The 13,572-nt window shown below is 43.6% G+C and overlaps 1 protein-coding gene across 17 annotated transcripts in view; it reads right to left on the reverse strand.

Annotated features, from left to right (window-relative positions):
* The window catches only part of C1AH12orf75 (chromosome 1A C12orf75 homolog), a 68,286-nt gene that overhangs the window by 21,792 nt on the left and 32,922 nt on the right, over positions 1 to 13,572 (reverse strand). For 9 of the 17 annotated variants that reach the window (XR_005258971.1, XR_005258974.1, XR_005258973.1 and 6 more), the window contains one exon: positions 9,029 to 12,999. The exons of 1 other annotated variant lie outside the window; for it this stretch is intronic. The gene's annotated coding sequence lies outside the window, so the exon portion shown is untranslated. Of the gene's footprint in view, positions 1 to 9,028; positions 13,000 to 13,572 lie in introns of those variants that run through there. 7 more of the 17 variants (XR_005258975.1, XM_038154139.1, XM_038154137.1 and 4 more) reach the window with 3 other exon arrangements.

Raw genomic sequence — 13,572 nt, forward strand, 5'->3', positions numbered from 1 at the left:
TTAACCTTTTGGTGCAGACTTACAGCAGAAAAAAGCCAGTTTCAGATGATCCTTTTTAAGAAAGTGTGGAAGACAATATGATTTAGGACAGAGGGATATTACTGCAGTCTTCTGGCTATGTCACCTGATAGTAGTACAGACTTCTTTTTGGGTATGGGTTATGCCTGACGTGCTTGTATGGAAACAGAATTTAAAGTCTTTCAACAGAGCAAGGTCCACAGAGAGAGGCAGTAGTCTAATGTCTCTTCCTACAAACTTTACCTTATTTATACCTTTGGATCATCTTGGTTCAAACATTGTTACTACAACAGCAAAATAGTTAAATATTTCAAAATATAGCTGAAATACTGCTGTCCTGGTTTGAATTTTCCTGAAAATGCCTCTACCTGGACGTAGGCTTATCTAGTTCGTATTTCAAGATACATTAAAGCTATTGAGGAAAGTTATGCAAAGCCAGATCCTGCTTTATGAAATGTGTATTCAGGGCACAACTCCTCTTTTATGGCAAAATTTTCAGAAACATTTTAGATTTAATTCCAAGAAAATCATGTAAACACTGCTCTAAGGTGATCACTTGGTGCTGCAAAATTATTGGATTTTTATTTAACTGGGTTTGTAATTAAATCTTAGGATCAATAGCAGGGGTGGATTCACTTGTTCTGGTTGTGAAATGAGTGTTTTGAGAAATAATTTCTATTAAGAAAAATATAGTAAACCTGCAACTTTCAATGTCATTAGCAGGGTAGAAGTGGAGCTGGGCATGTGCTAAAAAGAAGGTAAATGTAATGTAATTGTGTTGACTGCCAAGTCGAAGCAAGTCTATTGATTGCTGTCAACAACTCAGCAAGCCAGGAGTAATCTTTATGGCTTTTGGCTTGTCAGGAGGATTACATTTAAATTGTTTCTAGAGCTGAGAAATGTGTAAAAATGGTGTCCCTCCTCAGGAAATCATACTGAAGAAGAGCAGATGACCTCAGTGTACTAAAGCACTTAAAACCTAAGAAAGATAATTAATTTATTTTTCATTGATGATCCTGTATCTGATTGTAAATATTGCAGTACTCCAGCTTCTATAAATATTAGGTTGTATTTATGTTGTTTTTAATTAGTTTTGACAATTATTTGACAATTTTTTACAGAATTCCTTATATACATATTCAAAAGGCTTTTGTTGCCTGGATTTATTTACTGCGCTCCATAGGCTTTGCTAGATCAACCAAAGTAGGAGTAGGGCTGAAGAAGAGAACACTGAAGAAGAGTTGGAGAGGGAAGCATCTTTTGTACAATGAGAAGCTGCCCATTGCTTTCTTATCTCCCCTGATCCCTTGACTGTTCAAGACACTGTCTTTTCTAAACCTCTGGAGCTTAAAGCAGAAGAGAGAGCTTTCCAAAGCCCACAGGGATTGCAGCTTCAGCTCAGTGTGTACTGGGTAAAGCAGGGCACAGCTCACACCAGGAGTGCTGCCCAGAACCCAGTCATGGTAACTTTTCCTCTCCTAAGGGATGCCTGGCCCCTGCTGCTCCCTACACCCAGCAGGAAAGAGCAAACAAAGGGCAGCCACAAATCTTCCCTGCAAAGCATGGGACCTGCTCCATGCACACAACCCATTTACAGCCCATCTCCCCTAAATTCTCAAGTGGGCTGGGATTCCTACATCCCTTCACTGCACAGGCAGCCTGGGCACCAGGAGACTGTGAGAAAACTGCTGGGGGATCACAGGAGCATCCCCTTGGCTCCAAGTGCCCTGGACTACTCTGGCCAGTGCTAATGTGCATTGCAGCAGCCTCTCCCGGCCCTGGAGATGACTTTATCCTCCCTTCCTTCAGGATGGAGCCTTACATAAACATGGGGAAGAGAAGAGAACCTCAGAGAGTGAGTGAGGTAAAAACCACCTCAGTATGCCTTGTTTCCTCCTCAATACTCTGATGTTGCCTCAAACACTATGCAGTGAGTCCCAGGCTTTTCTTGTCCCCTTGGAATGACCTGAGTGCTGGCAAGGGGACAGAGTGACAGCCCTGATACCATGGCAAGAGACACTCCCCGGTTTTGGGAAAGGAAGAGGGGCTATCCCTAGAATTTGAACACATGTGAATTTTTACTACATACTAGTGCATGTCCATGGAATGTCCATGGAATCAACTTCCCTCATTTCTGCTGTAACTTCTTGAGCTGCTCCCAGTTTCGCAGTCCTCACTGGCAAGATAAAGGAGAATGTTCTCTAAAGACCTGCTATATCAACTTTCCGGGGCTCCTCATTATTACTGTTGTATAAACAGCTGAAAATAGAAATTAATCTCTTTAGAGCCACTCACAGACACTCAGATTTTGACAGAAATGGGAAATCACAGCTAGAAAATCGGAATCCTGCCTTTCTTCCCTAAACTTGAAACTACAGATAAATTTGACAGATGTCTGAGCCGCATTAATATTGCTATTGTCTTTCTCTGAATAATGAGCCTGATGATCACTGTGCTCCTTTGGGACAGGCAGGCTTTAATAGTACCCTCATTACTATGAAAATATGAAGACCACAGTAACTGTGGGTTTTTTTCACACAGTCATGAAAAATGCATTTGAAAGGGACTTTTGCAGTCTTTCCAATTCTGTTAAAATACTGTAGGAAAAAAAAAGGGAAATACTTAAAATCTGTTGCAAAGGGATTGACATAACTAGGAATGTTTTCAGCTTATTTTATAGGCTTTGTTCATGGCAAAGCTCGTTCAACTAGCCAAGGACCCAGTGGCACTGTGCCTATGTCAGAGTGGCTGTAGCAGTAGGAATTCCTGGGGGAATGGGGCCACAGCCAGTGCTCTTCCATCTTCTGGTGGTTATCAGGTTCCTACAATGGCTTTGCAAAATCAGAACCCACAGCATGTCTGGATCCAGTAGCTCTTTAATCTCCTTTGTACTACAGACACCAGACCATTTCTGCTTTAAAAGCTCACAACTGGGGGAGCTCAGAAAATAATTACAAAATGGAGGTCTATCTTTAAGATCGGTTCAGGAATTTACTGAGGGAAATGAGACAGAAAGGAGAGAAATAGGAGAATTAATGCAAGATCTGTTCAGGGAGTCCGTTTTGGTTTGGGAATAAGCCAGTTCAATTTAGCCCACTTGAAGTTCCCAGAAGATCTCAGGAGGACAAAGAAAAGATGGCTGATGTAAAATTTTCAGGGGTTTCTGGATGTCAAGATCACAAGGCACAGCTCTTGCTTTCCTGGCACTCCCTCCTCCACTTTTGAGTAAGGGGACAAGAATCATTTCAGGAACTGAACGAGCAAATCAGGGGGAAAAAATAATCTCTCAGACCCAGTTGAACAAGTTTGTCTAATTTTTCATTCCAATCTAATCCCATGGGAATTACTAGGCTAAGATTGCCACTTTTACCACCCAAGTTACTGACTCCCATTCCCTTTCCCAGATTTGCCAGAATTCTCCCTCTGATGTTTTCCCCATTTCTGTCCTGAAGTGGATTCCATTAATATCTCCCGTCCTTTTGCTGGCAGTCTGTTCCAAAATGCACAATCCTGATTTCCTCAGCAGGGGTAGAATATCTTCTCTTATTAAAAATACCAAAACACAAGCCTAGCCAGAGGTGTGTTTTATTTGACGTGAAGAGATGCAGTAAAAATGCTTCCCTGGGACAGCTTGTGTTTCAGCCATCCTGCAATGATTTGCCAAAGGTTTCCAATGTTCTGCTGGACTGTCAGCTTGAGACTTTGTTAACCCCTTTCAAAAATGGCAGTTTCTACTCTTTCCGAATGCAGATGGATGGAAGTTTCCAAGTCTTTTGTCTGGACCTATGGCAGAGGCAGAGATAGATAGCCTGAGTTTCCTCTGATTAACCACAGGGGAATGGAGTGGAGAAGGATGGTTAAAAACTTCATTTCTAAAATTGGCTCCAGCAGCATTCTTCAAACATGCAGTGACCTAAGACAGTGGCCACCGAAGTATTCCTTCCCATCATCATGGATGGGAAGGAGATTGACCAGCTGGAACTGTTCAGAAGAAGGCCACCAAGATGATCCAAGGTCTGAAACACCTTTCCATTGAGGAAAGGCTGAGATATTTGGGATTGGTCTGCCCACAGAAGAGAATGTTTTGTGGCATTTCAGTCCTTGAAGAGAGCCAGTAAGAAAGATGAGGACAGACTTTTTTGCAGGTCCTAGCATGAATAAGGCAGAATAGTTTTAAACTAAATGAAGATAGATTTAGATTAGAAACAGGGAAGAAGTTTTTTACCATGAAGGTTGTAAAACACAAATAGCAGCTGGTAGAGGCAATGTGATGTCTTCACTGAAGGTGAGGAACAATGATCTCAGGACTCATCCATCACCAAAGTGGTCACTTTGCTGCTCATTTCTCGAGTGGTTGGGCCAGCCATGAGCTACCTTACACCACACTGATGTTTACATGCAGCCTTCAGAGCACATCGGAGGACTTTGATTCAGCAGACTTACTAATTAGATAATATGATTAAAGATAGGTTATTTATGGCTTCTGTAGTTTTCCTTCCCATGTAAATCAACTCAAAGATAAGAATTGTTCTCAAATGCTGTGGGATCAAAACCTTCAACAAGTGATTATGTGCAGTGCAAACACAGAGAGAATGAGAAGCCAGGGAGTTCTCTCAACTCAGAGGAGAAACCAGCTGAATCAGGTTCTGTCTCTCAAATCCCAGTGATCATAAATAGCAAAGTTTGGGCTTGTCAGTGCTAGAACACATTATTTTTCTATTTAAGATTCTTGAAAAATGGGAAAATTACATTAAAACAGACATCAGCAAATGGCATTCAAAAGACACCTCTGGCAAGTAGGAGTCAGTTCCTCCTTGGGTTATCAGCTCTTTGCAGGGTTACACACATGTTATGTGAAAGTGTATCCAGAAGACTGAGTATTTCCAAATGGAAGTGTCTCCGAAAACAGGTTGTGGTTGGCTACAGCTGACAGAAACTCACTAATATATGAACAAAAACTATCCTTTTACAAGTAATTCAGCACCCCTGCAGTGAAGAAAGAAGGTGCTCCAAGCCTCAGTTGCATCATTTGCACTCCTGCCAGGCATAACACACTGCAGGGCAGAGAGCACTTGTGTCATACCAAAGCAAGCAAACTCCCACTGCACTGAAAGAATGAGAACAACAATCCCACTGCAGCTCGTGCCTGCTCCACCAGAAAAGGAAGGGTGAATTTTTGGCCTCAGATTCACAAGATCACAGGACCACAGACATAAGTGGCGATATTTGGGGGGGGGGGGTTAATGTTCTTAAATTCCACATAAGAGATCTGCCACAGCATGCCCAAATCCAAGCCCTGCCACATCTGCCTGAGGAGGGGTGGGGTGGCACTGCCTGGGGGAGGCAGGGAGGGATGAGGAAGATGGCCCAGGGCTCTGCCTGGCTGCAGCACCTGGGTGCAGATGCACGGGCCCAGCGGCTCCTTGCAGGACAAGCAAGTTTATCCATGTCAAACTCAGACCAGACCCTACAGATGAGTATCTTCAGTGGTGACAATGTTGCCACCTTACTCAAAAGAGTCTACTTGCGTCCCATGTTTGGTTTGGGTTTTAAGTTATGCAATCTCAGAAACATATATGCAATCTCAGAAACATATATGCACACTGACGTGCACAAACTACCTTTCTCCTGCTCCAACCAGGGCACTGCTTTCGCTACGTCTTACTGGAAAGTAAAAATGAATGTAGGCAGTTCTTAAACTGAAGGTCCTGCAGGTTGGTATTTTCAAAAATCTTCAAGCTAGTAAGTTTTATTTTAATGCTGAAGGTGTATATTAAAATCATATGAATAACAAACACTTCCTATGTCAATGATGCCTTTGAAAGGGCTTCTCAGATTTTCTTTCATTCCATTTGTGCTTGCAGATGACCAATATCACAGTAACTCCTGCCTGCAGTTTCTCTGCAAAACAACCAGTCCAGAGAGTTGAACAAATTGAATGTACTGACACCTATTTGCTTGCCCAATGCCCAGCTTCAAGAAAGACACAGTCATCATGCACAAGACTCCAAAGCTATGTGCACTGAAAGTTAAAAGATCAAATTCCATGTATGCTAACAGCCTTTTGGGCAGCCTTCCAGTCTGGCAACTTGAGGTGATCCATTTCAAAACAAAAAACAAAGGGAAGACATAGATGTGAATTAAGGGCCTTGAAATAGAGCTCCTGCAGGCTTTTTTTTTTTTTTTTTTTGTTTAGTTTTTGTTTCTGTTTTTTTTGGGGGGGGGGGTTGGGGGGGGTGGTTTCTTTTTTGGGGGTTTTTTTTGTTTGTTTGTTTTTTTGGGGTTTTTTTGGTGGTTTTTTTTTTGTGTGGTTTTTTTTTTTTTTTTTTTTTTTTTTTTTTTGTGAGCTATTTTACCTCTCAAGCCTTGCCAGCAAGGGAACATACATGAATCCAAAAATGGGGTGAAGAAAGAAGTTTTACAGTTACACTCTAGGTGCAGCTAAAAAGCTACTGCTTGAAAACCTACTTGCCTGGAAAATGTGTATGATTTTATTGTGGCTATGGTATTTCTAATACTCAGACAGGGAAAGAGTCAAATATGACTGTGGCTGATTAACTGAGCTACATCTCTGTCACAGTGATATTTTCTGAAAATCCCTTTGCCAGGATTTTTTCTCCTGAGAAGCCTCAGAAAAGAAATGTAAACAATAATTATCTGATGGCTGTGGAATGTGGTCTGGAGATGGTTTACCAACAGGTGCATCTTTTGTCTCACATGAATTGTTTTTACTTAATGACCAATCATTGGTCCAGCTGTGTCAAGGCTCTGAGCAGTAAGGGGTTTTTGTTATTCATTGCATTCTATTCCTTTCTAGCCTTCTGATGAATTATTTTCTTTATTCTTTAGTATAGTTTTAGTATAGCATTTTTAATATCATATATATCATAATATAATAAATCAACTTTCTGAAATATGGAGTCAAGATTCTCATCTCTTCCCTCGTCCTGGGGACCCTTGAACACAACTACACATCTCGAGGAAGTATAAAAATATTTAAGTCTTCCTAATCTTGGCCCCCACTGAGGTTGGGGCCTATCACTCAGGTCTATGCCTATTCCCAAACCTGTGAACACTGAACAACACAAATGAGAAACAGTGCCTCATCAGTGCTCCTTCCCTTCATTTTGAGGTACCCCATAGCTCAAATATGCCTTTCTAAAACCAAGAGAGGATAAGGAGAGGTACCAGTAAGAACTAGCAGATCAGCCACTCTCAAAGTAAAGAGAACCTATAAGGAGGAAAGAGGCAATTGCTGAGTTATGTGCCTGCAAACAAAAGTTTAGAGAAGGTTTTAAGGTTTGGTTTTATTCCAGCTCTCTCTTCCTTCCCCTCAGCTCCACCTCTGGAAACATCACACTTCAGCAAAAAAATCTGGCTGCCACTGGACTGTCTGCAATGCTAAACTTCAACGCCACATGTGCTTGTCTGAGATCTCACGTACCTGATGTCCGCAGAGGAACCAAGGAGGTGTCCATTTCTCGTGGCTTGGACAGACCCATGCCATGCACCCGATTCTGGGTGCTTTGTTTTCACTGCACAGCTGGATTCCTTCAAGTTAAGCCAGATTGTGGTAGTCACTCTGTCATATCAGTTTGGGGAACACAGGTGTTGACACAGTGCTTGAATGGAGAGATGTTCAAGGAGTTTAGAAGGTCCTGCCAACAGGACTGAAGAAGTGCCAACAGGCATTGCAAAGACAGGGAAAGGCAGGAGGATTCACAGACCCTGGGCATTGCTTGGGTAAATGCACATGGCTGAGCCATGCATGTGGCTTCCATACTGGGTTCCATACAGTAATTGGAACCCAAATGCAAACACCTCTGGGGACTAATTACATTCAGCTTGTGTCAGAGCACGAAGAGCTGCGGTGTTCCCTTTGTGACACCAAATTAGGCCCATTAATTACTGCCTTCTAATCCACATTTCCTGGGTGCCTTAAGCACTGTTTCTACTGGCAATTTATTCCCAGCAAAGGTTCACCCGTTCTAATGGCTCAGGTGGTCTTTTTCAGAAATCTAACTGTTGCTTTCAACAGAAACAGTACAACAGAACCACAAGTAAATAAATGAAAAAATACACCAGCTTTAGCACAGAAGTTGGAGTTTACACTTTTAGCACTTTTAGAACTTGTAGTAAGAGCCAAAGGTCAGAGAAGACAGTGACACCACTTCGATTGTCTTCCGTGGGCTACAGAAAAGGGTCCTGTTCAGCCTTTTAGAGTTTGCTCATCTATTTCATGTGCACTCTTATTTTAATGGACAGAGAGAGAGATTCTCCAGCCCTTGCTTGCATGGAGCATCTTGGTCCCAAGAACTGGAATGGTTCTGACAAGCAAGTGCTCTTTTACACACAGAATACATACCAATGTCTAATCAAGTCCTGGAGAAAGGAAGTAATTTCTAATAAAGACACTTCCCCCTTAAGCTACATCCAGTTAGACCACATTGGTGCCAGTCTTTCATATCTCATCCATCTCTCCCTCCGTCTCCCCCCTCTCTTAAAGCTGCTTCCCTGAGTTCAATTTCTTGCAAGCACAAGGAGAGGGAGCATGATCAGATTTTTCTTTATTAATTTCAGAATGCTTTACCCTTCAAAGGTTAAATGCCAAGAGCTCTGTCTCCTGTGGCAGATCTCCTACTGATCCACTACTCCAGATCTAGTACATGTGCAGAGGAGAAGGAATGTTTCTCCTACATTTCTCTGGCCCAGCAGCACAGCAGCCTCCAAAACAATTTGCTCTATGGACAGAGAAGCAACATCAGACTCAGCACAACTTTGCTGCCTTCTGCAAAGGATTAGTTTATTTGATGAGGGCTGGATCTGAGGCTGTATAGTACTGCAGTAGTTTAATTTACAAAAGTCATGGAGACAGCCAATCCAATTTGGAAAACAGGCAGTAAGTGCTACAAGCATGACTGACCTCCACAAACACAAGAATTATTCCGTCACCACCCTCCAAAAACAATTCCTAAACTAAATCACATTGCAATGATTCAGAAAACTTCTGGGCCTTTTAATCAATTAATTTAATATCAACAAAATTACATCATTCACTTGCATACTAATTAATTCATTTCCCCAGGTTTTACGTTACACACCCTTTCCTGACTGTCAATCTCTCCCATTTAGCATATTGAAGGTTTTTAAAGAACTCTTTGTACAAAATATCACATAAATGTGATGAATGAAAGACAGTAGGAGCAGTTTTTTTACTGAAAGAACAGCACAACATTAGACAGCAGTCAAGAAACCTTTAGAACCTTTATTCCAAGTTATGACTGAAATGCAGGGTGATCCCCCTTTACCAAGATTTTGGCAGGTTAGCTCCACTCTAATGTGCTCACATTATTTTTCGGAACAACACCAATGCATGAATAGCCATGCAAAGTCTCAGTTCTGCTTCAGCATCCTTTCTCTGAAGGAAACAAGAACCAGCTGCTTTCAGGAAATGGCATACAGTTTCTAGTGGCTTTGCTTTATTTTAAGGACATTCAGCACAAGTTTCAAGCTAATTTAGATGTCTATGTGTCAGTGACCTCTGAGAACAGCACAGCCAGGCAGAACTGGTGAAGCCATCAAAGCGGAGCCTGGGCGCAGGTGCAGCAGCTCTGGACCTTTCAGAAGAGTAGGCAGCAAGAGAATCCATCAGCTCAAGGATGCGGCCAGGCAGGTGACACACAGCAGCAAGGAACACAGCAAGGAGCAAAGGAACAGCAGCATGGAAAGTCAGAGGGACTGGCAGGAGCAAGGGCAAGATCTGCTGCTATGAAAGATCTTTGTGTCTTAGGCAAGCAGTGCTAGCTTATGGTCACTTCCATCTCCTCCTGAGCACCAGGCTCAGCTCTCCAGGAGTTTGAAATTAGCAAAGGAAGGCCTAAGGCAACTTCTGCTCTTGGCAGCTACCTTGCCTGTGCATCAAGCTGAGATGCCACAAGATGAAAGCTGAAATTTGATGCTTCCTGAATTTTAGTGTAAAGCCCATATACACATAGAAAGACAGACACATCTATTTCACCAAGTTAAAGCATGGCTGAGGTAGCTTGGATAATTTCAGATAAAGCTTTTAAAAATAATGGTAGGTAATCTTTTACACACTTCCTGTTTCACACCTAATCTTGGTTTTGAGCAGCTATGATTACCCTGCAGAATATTAGTTTGGCTGATTTACCAAAGTTTTCTTCCAGTTTCCTGTTGAGCAAGAGCAATGCTGCCGATGCCTAGAGCCAAACCTTTTGAAATCCAAAATAAATGCTTCAGCAACTTTACTGGGCTGTACAACAGGTCTCAGCTATTTCAGGAGTAATAGTGCTCCATTCTTACAGTCAGAGCGTTGGCAGGAGGAGGACACCACATCAGCCAAATGGCAGGAAGATGTAGGGACACAGCCTGGGGTATGGCCACTGGATCTCAGCAGGAATTCCTAATTCCAGGAGTTACAGCTGAGCTACTGCTGGAGTGTTCAGCCTGTCAGCAGAGAAATTATCACTGTCATGGCACCAGAGTTATTATCTCTAAAATCTAATGAGATTTTAAAGAGTGCAGTAGCTTACATGGTACAGGCTCAGTTACTGCGCAGACAGTCTTTGTTTTTTCCCCCAAGGCTGCTGTAGAAAAAAAAAATTACATTTACACATGACTACTGAGGAAAAAAACTCTTGAAGTGCCTTTTAAGGCTAAGAGTCATTTGGGATCATATCATTCCTATGTCAGTGAAAGATTTTTTTAATCCTCCTTCCCTGTTCTCCCTCTGAAGATATGGCAGAAGCCCTTCCTCCATTAGACGGTAGAGTTCTCCATGGGATACAACTATTACCAATGACTGGGAAAACATCCAAGCAGTTTTTACATCTGGTTAGACAGCAAACAATGGCAGAAACACAAGCTCAGAGGACACTGGGCATTCCCTGCAGTGCTCTGTCCCCAGAGAAATCAGCCACTTGTGTGCACAGCAAATGCAGGACCAATTCTGCTCTCACTGTGTTCGCAGCCAGCCCAGTAGCTCTGCATGGGTGTGGGACAAGTTCTGCAGGGTCCACATTTCAACACATGGGAAAATTTATTTTTCTCTCAGGCTTGGCCTTGGACATGAGTTACCACATTTCGTCCACTTTTCTTCAGAACAAGGGCATGTTCATTCATCTGCCTGATTTTATTCATCCTACACAGGTACAAAAAATCAAAGGTATCTACACATCCTCTAATGTACCACTGGGCAGCACAGCTAAATCCTGTTCTTCTCTCCCTGTCTCAGCCCTGCGGGAGAATCAAGGCCATGGCATTTTCCTCTAGCAGGGCTGTTTGTGTTGTACCTCTGGGTTTCTTGGTGCATTGAAAAAGCCCTTGAAGTCAAGCCCTGCACAACATGAGGACAGATGGAATAATGTGAGTGAGTAATGACAAGTGCCGAAAGTGCCCTGGGATGTCTTGTACTCATTACGCACAAATCACTCAAAGAGAAACTGGAATAGAGCCTGGGACTGGCAGCACATGATCCAGAAATGTCTCTGAAGTGCTGGGGAAGGCTTAGCTGTGACACATCTCTCCCTGCACTGAAACAGGCCCAGAGAATCTCTGTAAACCTGGTCATCCACTACCCTCCACAGCTGTAAAATACACCGAGACAAATTACATACTCTGCACTTAGTCTGTGCTGATGTAGAAATAATCCTTCTCTGGAATTCTTTTTTTATTACTATGAAAATATCACCCCAAGTAATTACATTAATGCCTTTTCTGTGTTGGACTGTGGAATCCTCCTGCTGGCAAAAGTATTTTTCCTAACATAACTAAATATGTATGGAAAACTGACTGAAATAGCACAGCTTCTTAAAGAAACTAAAGGTCAGAGGTAATGGGAAGTGTCAGAAGGAGGAACATTCCTGGGCCCACCAAGGAAAGCTCTGTGGGGCAGAGGGACAAGGACATTGGGTTTCTTTCCTTCCAGATGCCATTTCAAACCCAGCCCAAATGAAGAATAAGCTTGAAGTGATTGTCCATGAGAAATGAACTGCCACTGCAAGGTAGCTAAGGGTGGAGAGGCACCTCCAGCACCAAGCACACGCACAGCCTTGGGGCTGACCCCTTCTGATGCTGGGAGGCTGCTCCAAAGGACCAGCCCTGCCCCAGCACCCAGCTCTTGCTTTGCCCTCCACAGCAAAACCAAAACTCTGCCAGACAGTTCAGTCCTTGGAGGAGACGGAATCATGGGCTCTGAGGAAACATTCAGTGTACACTGAACATACCTCACGGGGCCCTTGGGAAAAGGAATTTTGCCAGCTCACAGCCTGTGGGATCAGCAGCTGGCTTCAAGCAGGTCCAGCTCAGACTCATTCCTGACAAACCACATGGTCTCAGAAGCTTCCAAAGGCTGGCAAAGACCAAGGTGAAGATGATGCCAGTGTGTGTGGGCCAGACCCCAGCTGGGCTCAGTTCCATTTGTAGGCAACTTTCACCTCTGATGGCACTGACCCTGGCACCTCTCACAGCTTGCAGGACCAGAAATTTTAAAACTTCTCATGGAAAGCATCTGATCTAAAGAACTCAAATTTTTCTCATGCTTAGGAGCACCCTAGAATAAAGAACCTCTGACCTCCACAGACCAAAAGCTTTTCATTCAAGTTTGGTTTTTTTCCCCATTAAATACTCTCAATGCGGTGATTTTGTAGCTCCTTGTCCTCCCGGGCCGCACGGGGAAAATCGCTGTTCCCTCCGTGTGGCCATTACCCCGCAGCCGGCCCTGGGTCCAAGGCCTGCGCGGCGTTGCGGGAGCCGCTTCCAGCGGCCGGGATGGCGCCGGCAGCGCTCGCTGTGGAGCAACGCTGCTCTCTGCTGGGCAGCGGCGCTGCGCCTGCTGCGCTTTCGGGGGAAGAACGGCGTGCCTGGGCTGCGATGAGCCCTGGGTGTCCTTACCATGGAAAGGGACGCTTGTGTCTGAGCGGCACCGGGCACAGCAATCCAAGGACAATCCCCTTCCAGGTACTGCAGGAAGAGAGCAAAATCAGATTTCACCATGTAGAAATAGTCACCCTTTCACAGCTCCGGCGTGCTGCTGGTTTGCCTCTCTTACATCTACACACACAGGAGAAAAATGCCGCAACCCTCTGTCGCTATTGAGTAAGAAAGCGGCACAGACTCCGAGAAGGTTGATTTGCACAACAGTGCCTTAATGCGGAAAAACTCCTCTCTTTTTATAGATAGCTGCGAAACATTCCACTTGATTGGCTACTTAACAAAAACACTTTTCTCAAAACAGTCCTTGAGAAGAACAGAAAAACAGAGTAGGAAAACACCACCTGCAGGTAGTTTATAATAACAAGTTATCACCATTTCTCTATAATTCCCTAAAAGGTCTCTCAAGTCCACTCTGAGAAAACTAATCTTGTTTTCTCGCTCTCTGACCAGTCTGTCACATCCACAACCCTCCTTGCCTGCCTTGTGGGCTTTGTCCACTTGTCCTCAGAGTCTTTGTCTCCTCTCGGCTCCCAGCACGAGCAGGACCAAGTCTCTGACTTCTGATTTCTGGATTTCTGCTCCATTGAGCCCACCTCCTCC

Source organism: Motacilla alba, chromosome 1A (genome assembly GCF_015832195.1).
Source record: "Motacilla alba alba isolate MOTALB_02 chromosome 1A, Motacilla_alba_V1.0_pri, whole genome shotgun sequence".
In the NCBI taxonomy this organism is placed as follows: Eukaryota; Metazoa; Chordata; class Aves; order Passeriformes; family Motacillidae; genus Motacilla; species Motacilla alba.